The sequence below is a fragment of the Eretmochelys imbricata genome, chromosome 2, assembly GCF_965152235.1.
Source record: "Eretmochelys imbricata isolate rEreImb1 chromosome 2, rEreImb1.hap1, whole genome shotgun sequence".
NCBI classification, from domain to species: Eukaryota; Metazoa; Chordata; order Testudines; family Cheloniidae; genus Eretmochelys; species Eretmochelys imbricata.
In genome coordinates, this window is record NC_135573.1 from 209,304,374 (window position 1) to 209,326,525 (window position 22,152).

Consider the following 22,152-nt stretch of genomic DNA (forward strand, 5'->3'; position numbering starts at 1 on the left):
ATGTTCGTTCAATGTGATGGGTAACATTTCTGGGTTAAAAGGTGAATGCTTGATTCCAGTTCATCACCAGACTTGGGCTTATAGTTAATGCTCATTTTAGGGAAATCATTCTTAAAAGTATCTTCACTGCAGGAGTCAGGACACGCTCATGCATCTGATGTTGCATTTTTGTGATATGTGATGCTACATGGCGGCACATTGTGATGTTGTGATGAAATTGCACCGTCCCCCAAAACATTTGCTGCTATTAATTGTTATTTGTATTAGGTAGTGCTATTATTATAAGGTTTATTAAGATAGCGTGTAAGGCCCAGAGGGTTTCGAACACAGGCCTGCAGGGCTGCGAACACCTCCTCTTCCCCTCAAGGCCCTGCCCCCATGCCACCCCTTCTCCCTAAAGCCCCCATCCTCATGCCACCCATTCCCCCGATGCCCTGCTCCTGCACCACCTCTTCCCCCCAAGATCTTGCCCCCCGTCCCCGCTCGCTCCTCTCTGCTCTCTTGCCCCGTTGCTCGTCCTTACAGCCAGTAAAAAGTGATGGGGCCATGGTCCCCAAACCCACCCTGTTCCAGTGCCTCTGTCCACTACCTTGATCCAGTGGAGACACAGACCACAGAAAGCAGCACTTTCGTGAAGAGGCTTCTTCGCTGACGAGAGAGCTTCTCATGTTGGTGTAGTTAATCTGCCTCCCTGAGAGGTGGTAGCTATGTTGACAGGAGAAGATCTTCCATGGACATGGCACTGTCTACATGGCAGGTTAAGTCAGTATAACCACATCGCTCAGGAATATGGATTTTTCACACCCCCTTAGTGGCGTAGTTATATTGATATAGGTCTGTAGTGTAGACCAGGCTTCATTCTAGATTTTGTGCATTTTCTTTTTCCATTTATTTATGTGATGGAAATCAGTGCTTTCATGGACATCCGTGTAATTGGAGGAGAAATCCAACTACACTGTGAGTTGAGTCAAAACTGAAATGAAACAGAAAATGTTTGGATACTGTCACTCTTTTGTTTGGCCAGCAAAGTTAACAAAGCTAAAAATGATGTAACTGGCCTCGGCTCTCTAGACTGAATTGATTGCCTGAAACCTGGAACTTCTCAAAGGCTGAATGATCTGACAAGTCTTCTGCTAGCCCACTTCAAGTGACTTTTTATTATTTGTGTAAGTGTAAGTTAATTCCTCTGAAATACACTGCAGAACTATTTAAATCAGTTTTCATCAGACCAAATTAGTTCATCACTGCCAAAGCTTTCATTCACTTTATAGGTTTCACATGAGAGCTAATCCTGGCTTCCCATTGAGAAGTGGATTTGCAGTCCAAGAAAAATTCATGTATAATTACAATTTGAATAAAAAATTTGATGTCTATATCAGAGTTAAGGAAAAGAGGAGTTAATGAAAATTATCTTAAACATCTAGATAAACAAAGATAATACAAATTAAGGGAAGTTTTAAGGACTTGACCTTACAAAGAGCTGAGTGTGCAGGGTCCTCAGAATATCACAAGAAGTATTCAGTATGTCACAGGATAAAGCCCTGATTGTGACAGAGTTGGCATGTTCTTGTTGTTACATCTTTCCATCTCCTCAACACCAATACAAGAGTGATTATTCTGAGCTTAGAGAGGGTGACCATATTTCCCTATACTGAATACGGGACATCTGGTAAAATTACTCATACTCAAGTGAGTTCAAAGGCAATCAATCATACAAACATTTAAATTAACATCAAGTTGACTAAGCCCCTGTTAAAAAGACATATTGTGTAGTTGGATTCTTTTTATCTACCTACTTATTTTTAAGGCTTTAGGATTCACACCACACAGGGAGGGGTGACACACACCTCCTTCCCACCTCTCCACCCCCAGACACTGAGAGGTGACACACACACACACACACACTCCCATACACCTCTCTCGCACAACAGATGTGACTGACCAATCTGATCCTCCCTGCCCGGTGCTCTCCACCTTCCATGCCTAGCTGGGCCCCCGGGATGGACCTGCCTCTCCTGGTACCTGGCACCACGTCTTCCTGAGGCAACATGTGGATTTCTGCCAGAGTTCATGCCAGTATGTGGTCGGCACTGTGCGGGAGGGAAAGGATGGGAGCTGCTTCCAGCTGCAGGGGGGAGATGACCTGCCCCCTGTCTTTGCAGAGCTCATCTCTTCCTTCCCCGCTGCCCCAACCTGTGTGGCTGGAAGCAGCTTGTCCCTTCCTGCCCGCACAGTGTCGAAAGGCTGTCAATACCTCCAGGCTGCTGTTGGCCACCAACATAACCCAGCTGCCTCCTGTCCCCCCGCTGCAGCACGGGCAGGAAGGGGTTCGGCCCTAAGGATGCATTGTGCACCAGGGAGCCTGACTGCAGGGGCTTCAGCGAACCCAGCCAGAGAGGTGGCTCAGCAGAGGAAGGTGCCTAGGGGATGGAGCAGCCTCATGCTCCCTGGGGGCAGGGGTGTGTGTGAAGAGGGTGCTAAGTCCCTGCCCCAGGGGCTGCTGTGGAACCTGCAGGGTCGGGGCACAAAGAGGCTGGAAATCGCTTCCCTCCCCCATTGCTCCAGAGCTGAGCTGAGGGGCGGAGAGACTTCCATATGCCAGCGCTGTGCTGGGCCTTGGCACATGCGGGGCTCAGCTCCTCCCAGCCAGAGGCAATGGGGGAAGGAAGGGGGCTGCAGGCCAGGCTGTTGGTGAGCTGAGCGCTCCGACCAGGGGCTGGTTCTCCACACAGTGCTGGGAACAGAATGAGCCCCGCCGGGTGAAATATGGAGGAGCAGAGCGGCTGGGGGGGCGGGGGGAGAGGGAAGAGGCAAAGCAGGGAGTGGACAGTGGGAGGGGGAGCACATAAAGGGCCGATGGGTGGGCAGCAGAGGTGACATGTAACCAGACACTGCCTAGCGCCTGCCCACACTCACCAGCCACTGCAGCTCGCAGCACACAGCTGGTGCCGGAAGGAAATGGGATGGGGGGGGGGGGCGGGGCCCTGCTGGGCACACAGTGCGGGCTGTGGTGATGGACCAGCAGGAGGAGTGGCTGGTCCCACACACAGCATCTTCGCCCCGCCACCAGCTTTGCACACCCACCCTTAACATTAGACCCCCTTGCCCCATCACCACTGGTGGGCAGGCAGCTGGCGAGTAGGGATTCAGCCAGCAGCAGGACCCACCAGTACTGATGTGGAGAGAGAGAAAATAAAGGACAATTTGTCTGTTTTTAAGAAAAAGTTGTGACACATGCAGGAGGGCTTGTATACAGGACTGTCCCTGTAAAAACAGGACGTCTGGTCATCCAAAGCTTACAGGAATTGTGAGAAAACTGAATTTAGTTTGTTATTGTTAAAATAAACTAAATGAGGGAATCAGCGACAACAAAATGCTGTTTGCTAAACATTATTTGCCACCCTCAATGTGCTTACTAGGGAAACCCATGGTCAGGCTACACATGCTGCCCTTCCGGTGAAACGTCCACATCACCCTCTGCATGTGACAGCTGGACACCAGCTGACCAGTTTGAAAACAAACACAGCCACTTTTGCCTTCTAAAATCTTTTTCAAAACATACCAGTCACAAGCTTTTGATTGGTATTTAGAACATCCAGATCAGTAAGAGCAAAACCTTGCTAATGGACAACCAGATGTATAACAATCCATTGGGATCATCTAGTCTGACCTCCTGTAGAATACAGGCCATGGGACTTACAATAATTTAGATATTTCTATCATCATTTTTGGGGTACCTAATGCTACAGTTAAGAGTGCAAAGCCAGGATTTATTAGAACTCATTTTCACTCAGTCATACCTGTCTCTACATTTCTTTTTTTTAGGCTGATATTTTCCAAGCTTGGTCTCTGTCCAAGTGAATTCTTTTGGAATTGTGTTTATATATATATTTTACTAGAGAGAGATGCCAAATGACCAGCAATTTAAGGGACAGCTCAGCACTTTGAAGTTTGAAGCCTCTAAAAATATGAACCCTCCAAGTCCTCCCCCTCCCTCCCCCACCACACACAAATTATTTTTAAAAGTGCATGAGTGTCAGGGAGGAGTTTTCTTCAGTCTCTTTAGGGTTGCTACTTGCTAGAAAGGGTGTCCATCCCAGGAGGATGTGTAGTTAGAACAGAAGACTGGTCAGAACTCCTGGGTGCTGCGACTGTTGGCCCCACTGACTCTCTGGGTAACCTTAGGCAAATCATCTAATCTGCCTGTGCCTCAGTTTACCCATTTGTAAAATAACAAAAATTACTAAACATGCGTTATTTTTCAGTCTAAGTATTAGATTTATTATACTAAATTTCTAATAGATTTGTGAACTGCAGATTACAGGGCTAGACCTGTTTCACGGTAGATACATAAACAGCGGTTACCCATGGTTTATATTCATAGTGACTCTTCAAAGTGCAATCATCATTCAGTCTGCAGGGCATATAATTACTTTGAAAGAACATAGTTACTACTCTGTTGTATGCCATTTTATATGCTTCACTACATCACTTAATAATAACATCTATTCAGCCATCTTTCATTAAAAAACGCCAAGGTTTTGCTACTGTATATCTTTCAGCTACATACAGTGCAACCAAATTATTGCTGAAAATGTCACCCTGATATTTCTAAAGGCATTTATTGATATTTTGGAGAAAGAGAGAGAATTCTTTAAAAAGACCAACACTGGAAGAATTGGACTATGGTAGGTGAGTAGAAAGAACTTAGCAGGAGCAAACCATTGGATAATAATTTTTTTGTTGAGACACAAGTGAGAGAAGTGCTGTCTCAAACAACCAAGATCCACACCATTTTTTTTTGTGAGACACAATAAAAAACTGTATGTATTGTACTGCATCTTATTTCCCTGCACACTTCCACCCATTTGCCGGGTTACATTAGTGTTAGGCTGTTATGAAGCTGAGTCAAAGAGTTCAACAAGGAAGCTCAGCAATAGGTCAAAGGGAAAAGCCCAGAAAGTTCAAAAAAATATCTCTGGTACCTCTCCTGACTGGAGGCCAGACTAGATGAAAGTTTTGGCTGCTGAACCTTAGCATACTATATAATATGTTAACTACAAAGTACATGGCCAAAATCCTGCCTAATTTTACTCCCACTGAATCATGTTAATGAAACATGTTAATTCAGAAAATTCCAGCAGTGGCCATCCAGGCCAGATAATGCAGAGGCCCTGGAAAGTAAAAGGTAGGGATCTGCACACACTTATTGGCAAGCAAGGCACACAAGACAAAGACCAATATTTAGAGAATAATATTTAATGGCACAGAAGGAACACATGCATTGGATAAGTCATGGCCACTGCACTCTAGCCTACTGCAGTGGTGATGTCCTGCCGCTACCATGGAACTTAAATCTTCTTGGAGCTGGCTTCCCTGAGAATGCCCATTTGCTTTTAGGAAAGGCACGTTCTTTGGGGGAGCCTACAAGGCAGTGGCTTGAGTTATGGCCACACCTCCTTTTTCAAAGCCCACACCTTCTTTTCATGGGCATGCTGTGACTTGCACAGAACTGCCAAATAATGCTGCCTACCTTGGTTTACGCAAGGAAACACCATACTAGGAATTCACTTTTAGTGTGACTTGCCCATTGGTCCTGAGTGCACAGCCCCACTTCTATTGTTTTTGTCTGTTGCATAGCAGGCCAAAGACAGCATGATCAGGCCCCGATATTAGAACAAGAAGACATAAGTTACAACGATGAAAATTTTTTTTCTGTCAATACTAAGATGCATATAAAATGTAACACAAGTTTTCTCTAAGTGCTACCTAACAAAGCTTAAAACTAACACAACAGAATTATGATGACAGGAGGAAGGGAAAATGTTACTAAATATACTAAATGTACTATAAGATATACTCCAAAAAATCCTGTTTTTAAAGAGACACTCAAGCAATCTGAATCACCAAATTTTATATTTGCCATAATATGACTAGGTTTGTTTTCACTTGTTAAAAAATTGTATATATATGATTTGTATTGAAACTTCGTTGTTTTATCTAAACCTTCTTCTGGAATGTTGGAAAATTCATTACTGTTATGTAAAGCCTCCACTCAATCCAGCAGAATGCAATTGTAAGATTTGTAACTTTTCAGTCATTGCTAGTATGATCATTAAGTTCTGTAACCTTTTGCAAACTTTGTAACTTTAGAGTAGCAACCTAGTCTGTATCTGCAAAAAGAAAAGGAGGACTTGTGGCACCTTAGAGACTAACAAATTTATTTGAGCATAAGCTTTCGTGAGCTACAGCATGCATCCGATGAACTGAGCTGTAGCTCACGAAAGCTTATGCTCAAATAAATTTGTTAGTTTCTAAGGTGCCATAAGTCCTCCTTTTCTTTTTGTAACTTTAGTTATTGTTAGCATAGCCTTTTAAGCTTTGTAACTCTTGCAAGCTTTGTAACCTTTTCAGTTACCACTTGTATAAACCTCCAAGCTTTGCAATACCCCATCACGCAATCAGTGAGGGTATGAACAAGGGAGTATGTGAGGGAGGTAAGGGAGTGTGAACAAGGAAGTGTATGTGGGACTGGGTGGAAAGGAACTGCAAGAATGGAGCCCGGATCCAGGTGTGTCTGATGTAATCTGCCCTGAGAAGGCAATCATGGGGGGCTGTAAAGAAAAGAAGAACCTGGTATGCATGAAAGGAGCGAGGCCTGGGAATGCATCTCCGTGACAGACACAGAAGGGAAACTCAGTGTATGTGACAGAAGCCGCCCAGTTCCAGCACAAGGAAGAAGGCATAGACACAAGCCCCCTGCTTCTTGACCTGCTCGCCGGCCTGGATCTGTGACCGCAGGCAGACACACCAGATCTACTATGCTTTGGCTTCTTGCCTTCCTCTGCTGTCTCCAGTAACTCTCCGCCTGAGTGAGCGTGAGGGTGCATGAGGGTATGAATGCGATGAATGTGTGCGTGCATGAATCCATCCCTTTTCTGTTTGATCCAACAGCGGCATTTAATAAAAACAATATAAGTGTAACCCTGGGTTGGTTTCTAGGGAAACTGAGGTAACAATTACAATCTTATATGAAAGCCAAAAATGGAACTAACAGACCAGCTGAGTTTCCCTCTCTGACCTAGGTGAACTACAAATAAAAATCAAACGGTAAAAAGCAAAGTAGATTTTTGCAGTGCTTTTAACTTTAATGATCTAGAGTGCAGCTTGTAACTTAGAAAAGGAATTTCTTTGAAAAATCCATCTAGCTTCTAGCCCTCTAAAATGCAGCAGTCACCATAGTATCTAGCTAGATGTTTCTTGGCCTGATAGCACTCACTACAGAAAATGCACATGAATCACCAAAATAAATAAAAAAGCCAGTTCTTCGATCTATAGCACAAAAGATTTGTTCTTAGAAAGAGCAGAACAGTGTAGGAAATCTCCCCCAAGAAACATGTGATTCCCACTTATCGCTCAGGGTACTGTTGTATCCTGTACAACAGTAAATTAAAGAACTAAGGGGGATGCTTAGGCAGGAGCGAATAAGGTTGGCTGGAGTGTCCCAGCTGGGAGCAAGAGACTTTTGCAGAAGCCTGCCAAAGCAGGGAATGGCTACTGGGAGCAAGTGGAGTCCAGCAGGGAAAAAGCTCCAGGAAGAAGGCAGGGAGACTGGGATAATGGACTTGATGAGGGGTTTGAGAACTTTAATTTTGAATATTTTGTTATGTTAATAAATCCAGGCTGACAGAAGGGTATTGCTGAACTTGAGAAAAGTTTGGTTTGGTAATATGACTGCCAGAACCCTGAAAAGAAGGGAAATTGAGGCAGGGCACCTGCAGAGTGACCTCAGGCCATGAGGGGGTGCTCAAGAGGTGGCTGGCCTGTTGACATAGCTGAAACAATTACACTTTCAGTATAAATAGTGCCAATGTACACATGATGGAGAGGAAGCTTCACAGTTATTAAATGTACATTCAGACCTCCTGTAAAGCAGTTGCAACTCCCTTGAAGCCAATGCCATTGCACCCATTTGAACCAGGTCTGAATCTGACCTCGTACTATATGTTTCCTCCAGGAGCAAAGGATTATACATAAACTAGTCTTATTCCCAAGCAGCATAAAGAAATAAAATTAAAGGGCTGAGCAGTGTAAAAGAAGAGGAAAAAGTGGTTCATATATTCAGAGCTCTCCAAAGTTAAAGTGATTCTCCAGGCTGAAGTCAAAGCTAGTGTCCAAATGAAAGCAAAAAGATTGATTCACTTTCTGAAATAGGGGTAACATAACAAAATGAAAACCATTGCAGGCCATTTCAGTTCTGCGCTGTTGGTGGTTTGTCATTCTCTGGATGTTTGCCAGAGCCAGTTCTTGTTTCTTACATGCCACAAAAGATTTTGCTGCCTCTGATCCTCTAGTATGAAAAACTGGTGCTTTTCCAGGGTGGAGGATAAAGGCATATAGAGAGGCAGTACTGGTTAAAGGACTAGAAGCCAAGAGAGCCTGACTTCTAATCTCTCTCACTGTATAGATTTGGACAATTGACTTAACTGTTGTGCCTCATTTTACCAATCTAAAATGTTGATGATAAATAATACCTACCCCACAAGGATGCTGAATGGAGGAGTAAGTAGTTATTATTTGTAAAGTTCTTTGAAAGTGTAAAGAACTGTAGTGTATAAGCACCAAGTATTATTTTTCTTTTTTCAAGAACACTAATATAATGGTCAGTCCATGAAGTTGCTTCTTTATCTTTAAGTGCTGCTTTCTAGTTCAAAAAAGAGCCCAGCTCTGATGCTGAGAGATCAACCTCAATGAAATTGTTCACCTTCATTCCGGCAGTTAAGTTCTTGTTCTTCGCACATGTACGTATTGATGTTCTGCTCTCACTGTGATTGGGAAAGCCTCCAGGTTTGTGCCACAAGACAGACTCTTTGCACTTCCCATGGCAGTAACAATCTGTTCACTGGCAAGGCTCACTTGGAGGTGACTGTGATTATTAAAAATAAATAGCACAGCATGAGCTTTCTCTGATTCATTAACTGTGCGATAGTGCCATTTAGTAGCGGGATGAGAAGTGTAAATCAGACTTTCAAGGCATTGTGTCATTTATGGCTGACCTAGTATTTGGATTCAGATCACTGGCAGTAGTCAGCATGCATTCTGATCCTTGCTCTGAACAAATTCACATTTTATGTCTCTGTGAGAGGAAACTACATTCCAGAGTCAGGTTCTATTAGAAACACTTCACCATAAAATGCCTCACAATCACCAGAGATCTATTAAACCATTAAGTCACAAGGGAGTATTAGCTATTTTGCTTTATTTTGCCACCTTTGACTGGACACTAGTAATATGAAACTGACCTGTATTGTACATTTATTTGTCTAATAGAAGTACAGCAATTAACTTTGTAGTAAAGACCTGGGGACTGGGTGACTCAGGATTAATAATGGGATAGAGAGATTTTCACCTCTGGATGGGCAATTCTGCTTCAGGTAAGTAGAGATAATAAATCACTAGCATCTGATGGCTGTTTGCTGGCCTACATACAATGAGTGGGTGGTCTGAGTCCAGCTCCCGGTGGAAACTGTCTACATCACTAAATCATCATTACATCACTAAATCGTCACTTCGCATTAGTTGGCAGTTAAAGCAGGGGGCCAAAGACTGAGAGGGTGTGATGGTCGGAACACCGTCTCACCTCTAAGTGGTCCCTCTAGGAACAAGACACTAATTTAGCAGGATAGTGTGGAGAAGCTTGCACTGCTGCTGCCTCAGCTGGATGGCTCTTTGGATAAATAGATAACTTCATGTTCCAGGCTTGCTACTCCAGCTCTAAAGTAATGAACAAAATTGCGGTGGAAGGAAGAATTAGTAATACGTAAGACAGAGGGATCATTATAAAGACACCACACAAAGACATCACCCATTGCATTGTACATAAAATAATTACCCATGGACTCTGCCTGGTATGCTGAGGAATGCAAGCATTTCTTCTGAGCACCTCACCATAGTTGCTTATTGGAACCTAACTCTCTCTCTTGCTTGTATTATGTCGCACCATTAAATCTGATCCCATCCCATTAACTCCTCTGAAATGCAAAATCTCTGATAAAAGTGACAGATAACATTTTCAGTCTGTGGACCAGCTCACTACTAAGCCATGAAACAGTGACTCACCTCCTTTTGCTTCTGCATTGCTCCACTAGATCCTTCCATGAGCTAAGGCATTTCTCTCCTTGAGAAGGACACAGTAGAAGCTATTTTTTCCTCTGATGAAGACAGGGATTAAAAGCCTTCAATGAAATTAAACAGTCTAACAATGGCATGAAAAGCACAGAGCATCATAGTCAGAATATGATGCCAAGAAATCAAGGCTCTCAGAAATAAAGCAGGTAATTTAGGGCTTGTATTCACGTACACCACTGTTACAATTTATTGAAAATGCTCCTATACTGATGGGACAGCGTCTCTTGTTCCATCAACACAACACATGTCCATGTCGGTCAGGGGTGTGGATTTTTCACACCCCTGAGCAACTAAATTGTACCAATATAGGTCTGTAGTGTAGACCTGGCCTGACATCATTATGAAATGTTGTAGATCTGCAGTTATCAAGTTATGGTCTGCAGACAACCCATAATCTGAGAAACCCCTTCTGTTAGTCCACAGAACGAAATGTTTGGAGCAACAATATAATAAATAATATGGGGGACTAAAAATTTGGGAGAGGAAGTGGTCAGGGAGTGGATCTGTTTCATATAAACTAGTTCACATCATGAAAAATTAGGAGAACCACTGCTGTCAATCATGCAAGTGAATGGCTGGATATTTTAAGCTACCACAGTTTATGCATGCATTTCCCTGTTCCAATAAAAATAACATAGGAATAGCCGTACTGGGTCAGACCAATTGTCTGTCTAGCCCAGTATCCTGTCTTCCAACAGTGGCCAGTGCCAGATGCTTCAGGGGGAATGAACAGAACAGGGCAATTATCAAATGATCCATCCCCTATCATCCAGTCCCAACTTTTGGCACTCAGAGATTTAGGGTCACCCAGAGCAGCGGTTGCATACCTGACCAGCGTGGCTATTCACCACTGATAGACCTATCCTCCATGAACTTATCTAATTCTTATTTGAACCCAGTTATACTTGTGGACTTCACAACATTCCCTGGCAATGAGTTCCATAGGTTGACTGTGCCTACTTGCTTTTGTTTGTTTTAAACCTGCTGCCTATTAATTTCATAGGATGGCCGCTGGCTCTTGTGTTATGTTAAGGGGTAAATAAAACTTTCCTATTAACTTTCTCCATGCCATTCATAATTTTATAGGCCTCTATCATATCCCCGCTTAGTCATCTCTTTGCTGAGCTGAACAGTTCCACCTTTCATGTCTCCTTGTATGGAATCTGTACCATACCCTTATTCATTTTTGTTGCCCTTCTCTGTACCTTTTACCATTCTAATATATCATTTTTGAGATGAGGCGACCAGAACTCCATACAGTATTCAAGGTGTTGGTGTACCCTGGATTTATGCAGAAGCATTATGATATTTTTTGTCTTATTATCTATCCTTTTCCTAATAGTTCCTAACATTCTGCTAGCTTTTTTGACTGCCAGTGCACACTGAGCGGATGTTTTCAGAGAACTATTGACAATGATGCCAAGATCTTTTTCTTGAGTGGTAACAACTAATTTAGACTCCCATCATTTTGTATATATTAGTTGAGATTATGGTTTTCCAATGTACATTACTTTGCACTTTGTGACAGGTTGGACCCCCCCTTCTGGGATGCCACCTGATGTACTGGGGTTTAACTGAGCCTCTCCTGCTCAACCACCCTGAGTTCCCTCTCCCTACTTTGCTGAATTAGGCTCTCTGGCCTCTTGCAGCAACACACACACAGATAGGGCCACACCCTGCTCCAGACACAGACTGAAGTCAGCTCTGTGTGAGAGGACTTCCCCAGCACTCACATGCACACCCCTTTTGGGAGACAAACCCAAAATAATACTATCTTGCACTGTATAGAAATACCCGTACTGCGCAAGCTCATAACTTTCATCCTCTTCCTCAGTGTGAACCACTTCTTTCCCCCCAGTTAGAATTGCATAAACTGGGTTTAATAATAGACACAACAAATTTTATTAACTATCAAGATTTTAAGTTGTTAAAGGGATAGCAAACAGAACAAAGCAGATTACCTTAGTAAATAAACAAAAGCTGCAAACTGAGCTTAACACACTAGATAGGTAGGATATAAATTAGCAAATTCTCACCCTGAGTGATAAACAGGCTAGCAGATTCTTAAGGCACAAGTTGCCTTGGCTTTCCCAGGTTTTCATACACAGGCTAAAGATCTTAGCTTGGAACCATCACTTCTCACAGTTCAGTCTTTGTTCCTCAGGTGTTTTCAGGTATGTTGTTGTTGGGAGAGTGAGGACCCCTCATGTTGTCATTGTCCCTCTTTTATATCTTTCCCCTACTGACCTGAGTCAAACAGTTCCCATTGTGTAGGGCTATCTCTGAGAGATTTCTATTGCACACAGTTCCTGGGGTAATCCTTATGCTTGTGTGCCTTTCTTCAATAAGCCACTAACATTGTTTGGCCTGAGTCAAAACAGTTCCCATTGTGTAGGGCTATCTCTGAGAGATTTCTATTGCACACAGTTCCTGGGGTAATCCTTATGCTTGTGTGCCTTTCTTCAATAAGCCACTAACATTGTTTGGCCTCATCCAATGTAGCACATTTGAACTACAGAGACATGGTCAGTATTCCTAGCTTCAGATACAAAAATGATACATGCATACAAATTGGATAACACATTCAGTAAATAATCACCTTTCCAATGGTACATTACATGAGTCATCTTGCATAAAGTATATCTTAGTTATACCATATTCATATCATAACCATATTTCCATGAAGAATATGGGGTGTAATGTCACACACTTAGCAACACTGATTTTTTTCTGCCATTTTGCTTCCTAGTCATCCACTTTAGTGAGATCCTTTTGTAACTGTTTGCAGTGAGCTTTGGACTTAACTATCTTGAGTAATTTTTATTGTCAGTAGACTTTGCCACCCTTTTCCAGATCATTTATGAATGTATAGAACACCACAGTTCCTTGGGGGACCCTGCTATTTACCTCTCTCCATTTATTCTTACCCTTTTTGTTTGCTATCTTTTAACTGGTTACTTATCCATGAGAGGACCTTCCCTTTTATCCGATGACTGCTTACTTTGCTTAAGAGCCCTTACTGTAGGTCCTTGTCAAAGGCTTTCTGAAAGTCGAAGTACACTATATCAAATGGATCACTCTTGACTACATACTTGTTGACACCCTCAAGAACTTCTAATAGGTCCCTTTACAAAAGCTGTGTTGACTCTTCCCAAATACATTGTGTTCATCTACCTGTCTGATAATTCTGTTCTTTACTATAGGCTCAACCAATTTGCCTGGTACTGAAGTTAGATATACTAGCCTGTGATCGTCAGGATTGCCTCTGGAGCCTTTTTAAAAATCAGCTTTACATTAGCTATCCTCCAGTCACCTGGTACAAATGCTGATTTAAGCGACAGGTTACATACCATAGTTAGTAGTTCTGCAACTTCATATTTGAGTTCCTTCAGAACTCTTGGGTGAATACCATCTGGTCCTGGTGACTTATTGCTGTTTAATTTATCAATTTGTTCTCAAAGCTCCTCTACTGACAGCTCATTCTGCGATAGTTCCTGAGATCTGTGATCTAAAAAGAATGGCTCAAGTGTAGGAATCTCTCTCAAATCCTCTGCAGTGAAGACAGATGGAAAGACTTAATTTAATTTCTCTGTAATGGCATTATCTTTCTTGAGTGCACCTTAAGAACCTTGAGCATCCAGGGGCCCAATGACTGTTGGCAGGCTACATGCTTATGATGTACTTAACATTTTTTTTGCTGTTAGTTTTTGTGTCGTTTGTTAGTTGCTTTTCAAATTCTTTTTTGGCCTACCCTAATTATACTTTTACACTTGATTTGCCAGAGTTTATGCTCCATTCTATTTTCCTCCCCAGGATTGGATTTGCAATTTTTAAAGGACGCTTTTTTGCCTCTTGTGACTGAGTGCCTGGGATAGATCATACTGATAATGCTACACTCAGGGCAGACTGCAAGAAATAGGGCAGACAATCCCCCAAACTGGTGGTTTCCTCTATAGCCAGATTCACCAACCAGCAACAGAAGAGCTCCTGCAGTACCACACTGGTTAACTAGAAGCCAAACACATTCCAGCCCTTGTCTCCCATCCAGGCACCCCAATCTAATATAGCGAGAGGTCACTGAAAACCATTTCACCACATATGAGGTTCTTTCTAATCCCAAAAGATCAGACACATCCCCAGCTCAATAGCTCGCTGTCAGCCAATCCTTAGTAAACTAACTAAAGATTTATTAATGAAAGAAAAGAAGAGTTATACATGGTTAATAGATCATATACATACAAATGATCGCAAAGTCCTTAGCTCAGGTGTGTAGCAGTGATGGAATAGCCTGCCAGCTTATAAAGTCTCTCTGGTAACTTCCAAAAGGTCCATTGTTCAAGGTGCTCCTTTTAGTTGTAAATTCATAGTCCAGAGAATTAGAGCAGGAAAACAGGCAACATGGAGATGGCTCAGGTGTCTTTTTATATTATGTCTTTTTATATCTCTGTCATGTGCATGGAAAGTTACTGTCCCAAACAAAGCCCACAGCCCCAGAAGTTGGAAAGTTATTGGCCCAAGATGGAATCCAGGCTCACATGAGTATATCACATGTCCTTACAAGGTTTGCTGACTCACATAGGCTCTTTGCTGTCTGAGGCATCCGCAGGAAGACCTACTGGGTGAAATGAGTTTCTTCAATGGCCCATTGTGATAGAGCTGAGTGTCCTTGGTGGACCATCAATATATAGCTGTCTAGCCCTGATGTAAATCCATCTGATGGGTGTCACCCATGAATACAACACAGGTTTAAGATACCAGTACATAGCCAATATTCATAACTTCAGATACAAAGATGATACATGGATTTAAGCAGGATAATCACACTTAATAGAGGGTAGCTTTTCCATTGGACTCTTACATGATACACTTTGTACAAGATTTATGGTAATTGTATAACAGTGGTAATATCAGTGATATAAATGGTCATCTTTAATCATACAGCATCACACCTCTAACCACTTTTTACTCTGCTGTTTAACTATGGTAGCGTTTGGGTTTTTGTTTTTTTTTTTTTGGTGCTCTGTTTTTTTTATTTGAGGTTATACATTTGGTTTGAACCTCTATTATGGTGTTTTAAAATAATTTCCATGCAGCTTGCGGGCTTTTCACTCCTGTGACTGTTCCTTTTAATTTCCATTTAATTAGCTTCCTGATTTTTGTGTAGTTCCTCTTCTTCAAGTTAAGTACTACTGTGGTGGGTTTCTTTGGTATTCTTCCCCCTCTACAAGGATGTTAAATTTAATTACATTATGGTTGCTATTACCAAGTGGTTCAGCTATATTAATTTCTTGGACCAGATCCTGTGCGCCACTTAGGACTAATTCAATAATTGCCTCTCCTCCTGTGAGTTCCAGGACTATCTGCTCCAAGAAGCTATCATTAATGGTGTCTAGAAACTTTATTTCTGCATCCTGTCCTGAGATGACATGTACCCAGTCAATATGGGGATAGCTGAAATCCCCCATTATTATTGGGTTTTCTGTTTTTGTAGCCTCTCTAATCTCCCTGAGCATTTTACAATTACCATCACCATCCTGGTCAGGTGGTCAGGAGTATATTCGTACTGTTATCCTCTTTTTCTTCAAGAATGCAATTTCTATCCACAGAGATTCTATGGTAGTTTGATTCCTTTAAGATTTGTACTATATTTGATGCTACACTTTCTTTCGCATATAGTGCTACCCCGCAACCACTGCGACCTGTTCTATCATTCCTATATATTTTGTATCTTGGTATTACCAGGTTCCATTGATTTTCATCATTCCACAAAGTTTCTGTGATGCCTATTATAGCAATATCCTCATTTAATACCAGGCACTCAAGTTCACCCTTCTTAGTATTGAGACTTCTAGCATTTGTATGCAAGCACTTATCAAATTTGTCACTATTTCATTGACTGCCTTAATGTGATGTAATTGTTTCTCTTCCTGTGCTTTATCAACTTCTACCCTCTCCTTTTTACTAGGATATAAAGTATCTCCTTTAATAAATCCTCCCCTAAGGGATGCCTCTGAACCATGTGCTCCTCTGCATCTATTGGCTTTCCCCCAGCCCATAGTTTAAATATGCACAAATATATTTGTGATGTTAGGGCAGTGTCAGTAGTGACTTGATAGCTAAGGCTGTGTTCGGTTTATCATTTAAAGGCTGGGCCTACACTAGACTGCTGAAAAATCGCACACCCCAGTGGTAGCAATGGTGGGAGCTACTGTAAAGACAGAATTTTGGGTGGGTACCAGCATGTTAGGCAGGTGTGGTATAACCTTACTTAGTTCAGATGTCTACACATCACATAGGTAAAAATGCCAGTGGTCCAGAGAGTCTTGTCTACACTGGTGCTCCCTCTGTAGCCATCACCAGTGGAACTTCCCCAGCACAGAAACAATAGGAAAGTTTGGGGTTTTTTTAAAGCCAAAAGTAGACAAGGCTTAAGTATTATTTGAATATCTTGAAAAATTAGATACAAATTATTAATTGCTTTAATAAATACAGGTAATGTTGGGGAGCAGATGAAATGCATAGGAAAGTTTCAAAGTTCATGCAAGTAGGAATTGGAAACAGTTAAAACCATCCAGATCCCTACAGTGGAAATAGGCCACTCAGACCTTTTAAGTTGTCTATTTATCTACACATGTATTTTTATAGCTCTGGTCACTGTAGCCTCTCAGTACCTTTCACCATTTTTGGATTATTCAAGAATCTGTAGCAGAGGGTGCTTTGTAATAATTACTAATTTAAAAGGAAGCTTCAGGTTATTCACAAATAAAAATAAAGTTGTTTGTTGTTCATACAATCACCAGCACAACGGCACCATTGTTGGATAGCTGAGCTGAGAGGCTAAGGACTGGCTGGACATGCAGACTAAACTATTTTGTTTTGGAAGTTAAGAGAGAGGCAGGGAAATGGAGACTCCTGGATAGATCTGATGGGGTAAGAGAGAGGAAGTTGGAGGATGGAGGAGGCCCATAAAGGGGTTGAGAAACATTGGGAGGACAGTGCAGTGCAGGGATGCTTGTATTATATCTGCATATGCTATGCCTATTTTGCCAATAAAGAAAGGATTTCTATCTCCATAGCTATCAATCCATAGCACTAAATTTACTTGTAGGCAGAAAATATCCTCTTTCCTGTATGGAGACATTTAGCTATAGCTGTGATGTGAAAGCTATGTTATTACTACGTATGGTTGCACTGATGATGAACAAGCCACCTACTTGACAAAGTGAATGGGGTCCCAAGCAAATTCCAGCTAGGAACAGTTATGACTCAAACAGATAAACAGAAGATTTCTCATGTTCATATCCGAGTCTCTCAGTACATTTTGTCCTTTCTGTGCCAAATAACACATCATCAAAAAATTGTGCTCTTAGAGTGAAATTTATCTCAACATGGAGAACCTGCACAAATCCTTTTCACCCCCTAAGCCACATCCTGGGATGTGCATTGAGAGCCAAAGGCAGAGCAACTACACAGGGGACCTCTGCATACTGTGGATGGTAGAAACAGGGGCAGAATAATGGAACATACAACTACATAGATTCAGATGGCCTAACAAGCCATGCCAGGGACACATAGGGATTGCAGCTACTATTCCAACCCATGCCAGGAGTAGTGGCTGTGAGAAGAAGGCAGCAACTTATTCTGTACCCTGATCCCAGAATAAGGATGGATTGCAAGCCTAGACCTCATGCATATCAGCCACATGAAGCCTGATTTCATCATCTTATTATGGGCGATGTGAATTTCATCCTGAGAGTGAAGTCAGAGGTGATGTGCACATCACATCTAGCTTTGAGCCCTTTGTACTAAGTTAGATTCCCTTGCTTCAGTTAGATTTCAAGGGCCAAGCTCAGAGGTGATGATGTACATATAATTTTCACATTGGTAAATTGATATGAGTCTATATAAATACATCTGTAAAGACAGACAGTGGGAGGGCACGTTTCCAGAACACACACATTGGGAGGGCCAGAAGAAGGTGTAAATCACACCAAATTAGATTAGATTAGGGTCACTTCTAAATTTGGTCCGTAGTTTTTAAGGTGTATCTTATAGCATGTGTTTATGAGCATGGTACTAGAAGATATTATACCAGTTAACAAAAAAATGAAATTAAGAGCCCCCAGGTGTGTCCATGACAATACTCCACTCTCCAGTACTGCTCTTTCGTCAAAATCTTTTACAAGGCATGATTTTAAGTTTCCTAAAAACTTAGAGTGCTTAGGTCAGCAGTCATGCTCTTTTGCATGAGGTTTGTGTGGTGAAAGAGCTGACGGAACATGTGCCTTTGCTAATGAGAAGTCAAGGAGAAAAAGCTTTAAGCAGACACATTTCTGCTCCAAGTTACATCATACATTTTTGGGGAAAACTTTTTAATCAAGATCAGCAGCTTATACCGTTCAGTTGTGTTTATTTTATTTATTGGGTGCTTGAAAATTATTGAAAGGAAGAAATTCTAGCTTGTTAGTATGTTATCTTTTATGACAAGTAAACTTTCCCAGTTCATACAGTTTATGAGAGAGATATTACATATTTCAGTCTCCAGTTAATCTGGTATCCACATATTGATTTAAGTTATTTTAGATTCTGATATAATATAATAGGTTCTCAAACTGCATAGAATTGGGGAGGGTTTTTTTTAAAAATAGTTTTAGGAATCCAGCCAGAAGACATATCTGGAAGATTCTTTTGATAATTTTGATGTTCAGCCTTCACAAGTTGCTTTGTAATTAAGAACTCATAATATTTATATCACAGTAATGCTTACAGGCCACACCTAGATTGGGCCCCACTGTGTTAAGCACTGTACAAACATAAAATAAACAACAGTCCCTGCCCCAGAGGCTCAGCTGTTTAAACTCAGGTTCTAATATTTATGGAGTGTCTGGAATGGCACTATCATTGTCAGATTTAACTGCACTGGACTTGGCTGAGCCTCCACTCTTCCATTTCTGTTTTGATACCATGGATAAACACAGACTTACCTGACACTTGCTTATTATTATCCATATTCTTTGCTGATGTTAATAAAATGATCATATTATGACAACTCCTCTGAGTTAGCTCAAGTTGTCATGGCAACGTAGTATTAAGCCCGGTGGTTTCTGGCTCATCTCACACAGCTGGCAACACTGGCTGGGGAGGGGAAGCTTGGGGGCTAGGAGGGAGAGAGAAAGATTCAGAATGGGTGTCATATGCATCTATCACGGGTGGATAGTATCTCCTTTGATTTTAGGTCAGAGCACTCTTCCGTTCAGAGAAATATTTTGATGAGCCAACCTCTGAAATTAATGGAATCCATGCACCTACAGATGACTGGGAGACAATACTTTTTTTCTAATGCATCACTCCCTCAGTGACCTGGGAAGACTTTATAATGACCTTGTTGTCCTTCTAGCAATGCAGTGGGCTCCTAAACATCCTTTTTCTTGCCTTCATCCTCACAGGTCACCATGTTCCACAGCTGAAACAAATGAGGAGACAAGTATCCCCAGCTAGCAATTTGAGCTTTTCAGAGAGGCACATAAGAGATAAAATGAGGCAGAGGAGTGGGCTCATAGTATTTTCTTCTTCTTCTTCTTCTTCCTCCAGTTTCTCTTGTTTTATACTTGGCCACTGTACTGGTGACTTAAGTGTTATGTCACAGTTGACTGTACTATAAAGAATTTATGAAGTCTTACACCATGGCTGTGTAAGGGGTGAAGAAATAACCATATGGCACTAGACCAATCAGAAATTTAAGATACTGGAGATGCAGCTGCCTATTAAGTGGCATTTCATATAAACAACATATTATAGCAGTGCTTTGTAGGTTGCACTAGCTGCCTCTCAGTTTCCAGGTGGAGTTTAAAGTTCTGACTTTGATCTATAAAGTCCTGAATGTTTTGGATTCTTCCTTTGTGGGAACTGCCTCTTTCCCCATATGTAACAGCATTACATTTGTGATCAGTTGATGCACATGAACGATCAACTCCAGGATTTAAAAGGAAGGGGTCCAGTAGCGAAGCATGTTCTGTGAGAGATCGCTGAGTCTGGAACTCAATTCCACTTTGGGTCAAAATAGCCTACGTTTATTGATGTTCAGAGCAGGGTTCCAGGCTCATTTATTATCTCACTGGTTTGGTGAGGTGCAGGAGTGGTTTTTGGAGCATGGGATGATTGGGAACGAGGTGAGTTTGAGAGTCAGTTTGGGTGATCTATATTTTGGGGGCTTGTGTGACACTCGGTAGCAATATCTTTAGAATAATTCTGAAGATGCACTAGATAAAATGTCCTTTAGAAGTCCAGCCGTATTTCAGGAGAGATTCCTATTGGACAGAATGGGAAACAATAAACAAACATGTCGTATGTACAGAATGGAGTGGGGTGAACAGTTATAAAAGAATAGGCTAGAATATGATCAGAAGAAAAATTTCATTGTGGTAAGAAGCACTTGCCTAACTTACCTCTATGAATATTTTAAAAGGTTTTGTTTATTTTCCAAGGAAAGTGTACCAAGATTCATGTTCAGGTGCAGAAACCTGTTTGGAGCTCATCTCCAATGATTCAGTCCATTTTCCCTATGATCTCAGGAAGGCTGGATACAACTCCCTTAGAAGCAGTACTCTTATTGGGCCTGTGGCCAGTCTAATAATAACAATCCTCCCGACGTGAAAGGCTAAGCAAACTGCTTCTCCTCCATTGCTCCCACTCCTGGCGGCCCAAACATGGGTTTCTTTTACATATTGCAATAGAGGTTTTGTCTTGTATTTTTTAATTTAAAAATGTATTGGATTTTTAGCAAGTTCAAATATAAAGCAGAAAATAAATACTCTGGACCAGCCCCTCAGCCTTGCTCTATCCCTTACGTGCTGCTCCAGAAAGCTTAAACTGCTAGCTGGGAATTCTCCTAGCACAGGGAAATCTTTGGGTAGCATATAGCTGGCTTTATGCCACTTGCTTCTGGGGCATACCATCCCCAGCAAAGAGGGCATTCAGGAATAGACTAGAGAACACTGTGCTGTAGCGGTCCTGGAGTGCCAGCACAAGTTGGAGCAGCCCTAGGTTGCACAGGGGGCTAAATGGGCCCTGACTAGCCCCAGGATCAGGGTAAATGTATGGTAGAAAACTGCCTATATCCCCCTCAGGTGTACAGGTACTCTAATATATTCACATACATACTGACTTACTTCTATATATACATACAGAATTAAGTTACATAGCTATAGATTACAACACCTGTTTGCGATTATGAAAATGCATTATGACTTTAGATGAGAACAATAACAGGGCTCCCTCTGTTCATGAATGTTCCCATTCTGTTGTTGTTGGAAAAATAAACCTTTTCAAAGTAGACCATCATAAGAATGGAATGCATCCAATGAACATCTAACTGGGAGGAATTCTCCCAATGCTGCCAGAACCACTTTTATAGCAGCTGTGGTCAAGATGTCTGTTGTGTGTATTTATTTACTTGTTCTGCAGTAATGAATTTAAATACCAAGCAATAGGAACAATGTTAATCTTTTGGGGGAAAATATTAGATTACATTCTAAGTGAAAGTGTAGATGAGAAGGAGAGAAAAATATTAATAAGAGTGCCTGGATCTCTTCAGCACAAATCAGTCTGACAGTCCAGGCCTGTATACTGACAGATGTCCACGTTGCTTTATTATATTTTTATTGAAGTAAAATCAGCAGCCATATGTGAAATATATTTCCTGATGTAAGAATCAACACATGGTTAAACCATGCACTCTTTGGCCTATTTCTTATATGAAATGTGCCCTTCATAAACATTACTCTGTAGATCTACTCTGGGAGGAAGGATGGTCTTGTGATTAAAGCACAGGACCCAGAGTCAGGAGATCTACGTTTTCTCCCCAGTGGTGTCTTAGACTTCCTGTGTGACCAGAGGCAAGACACATAAGTGCTTTGTGCCTCAGTTTCCCCATCTGTAAAATACAGATGTGGGTTGCAGATGCGG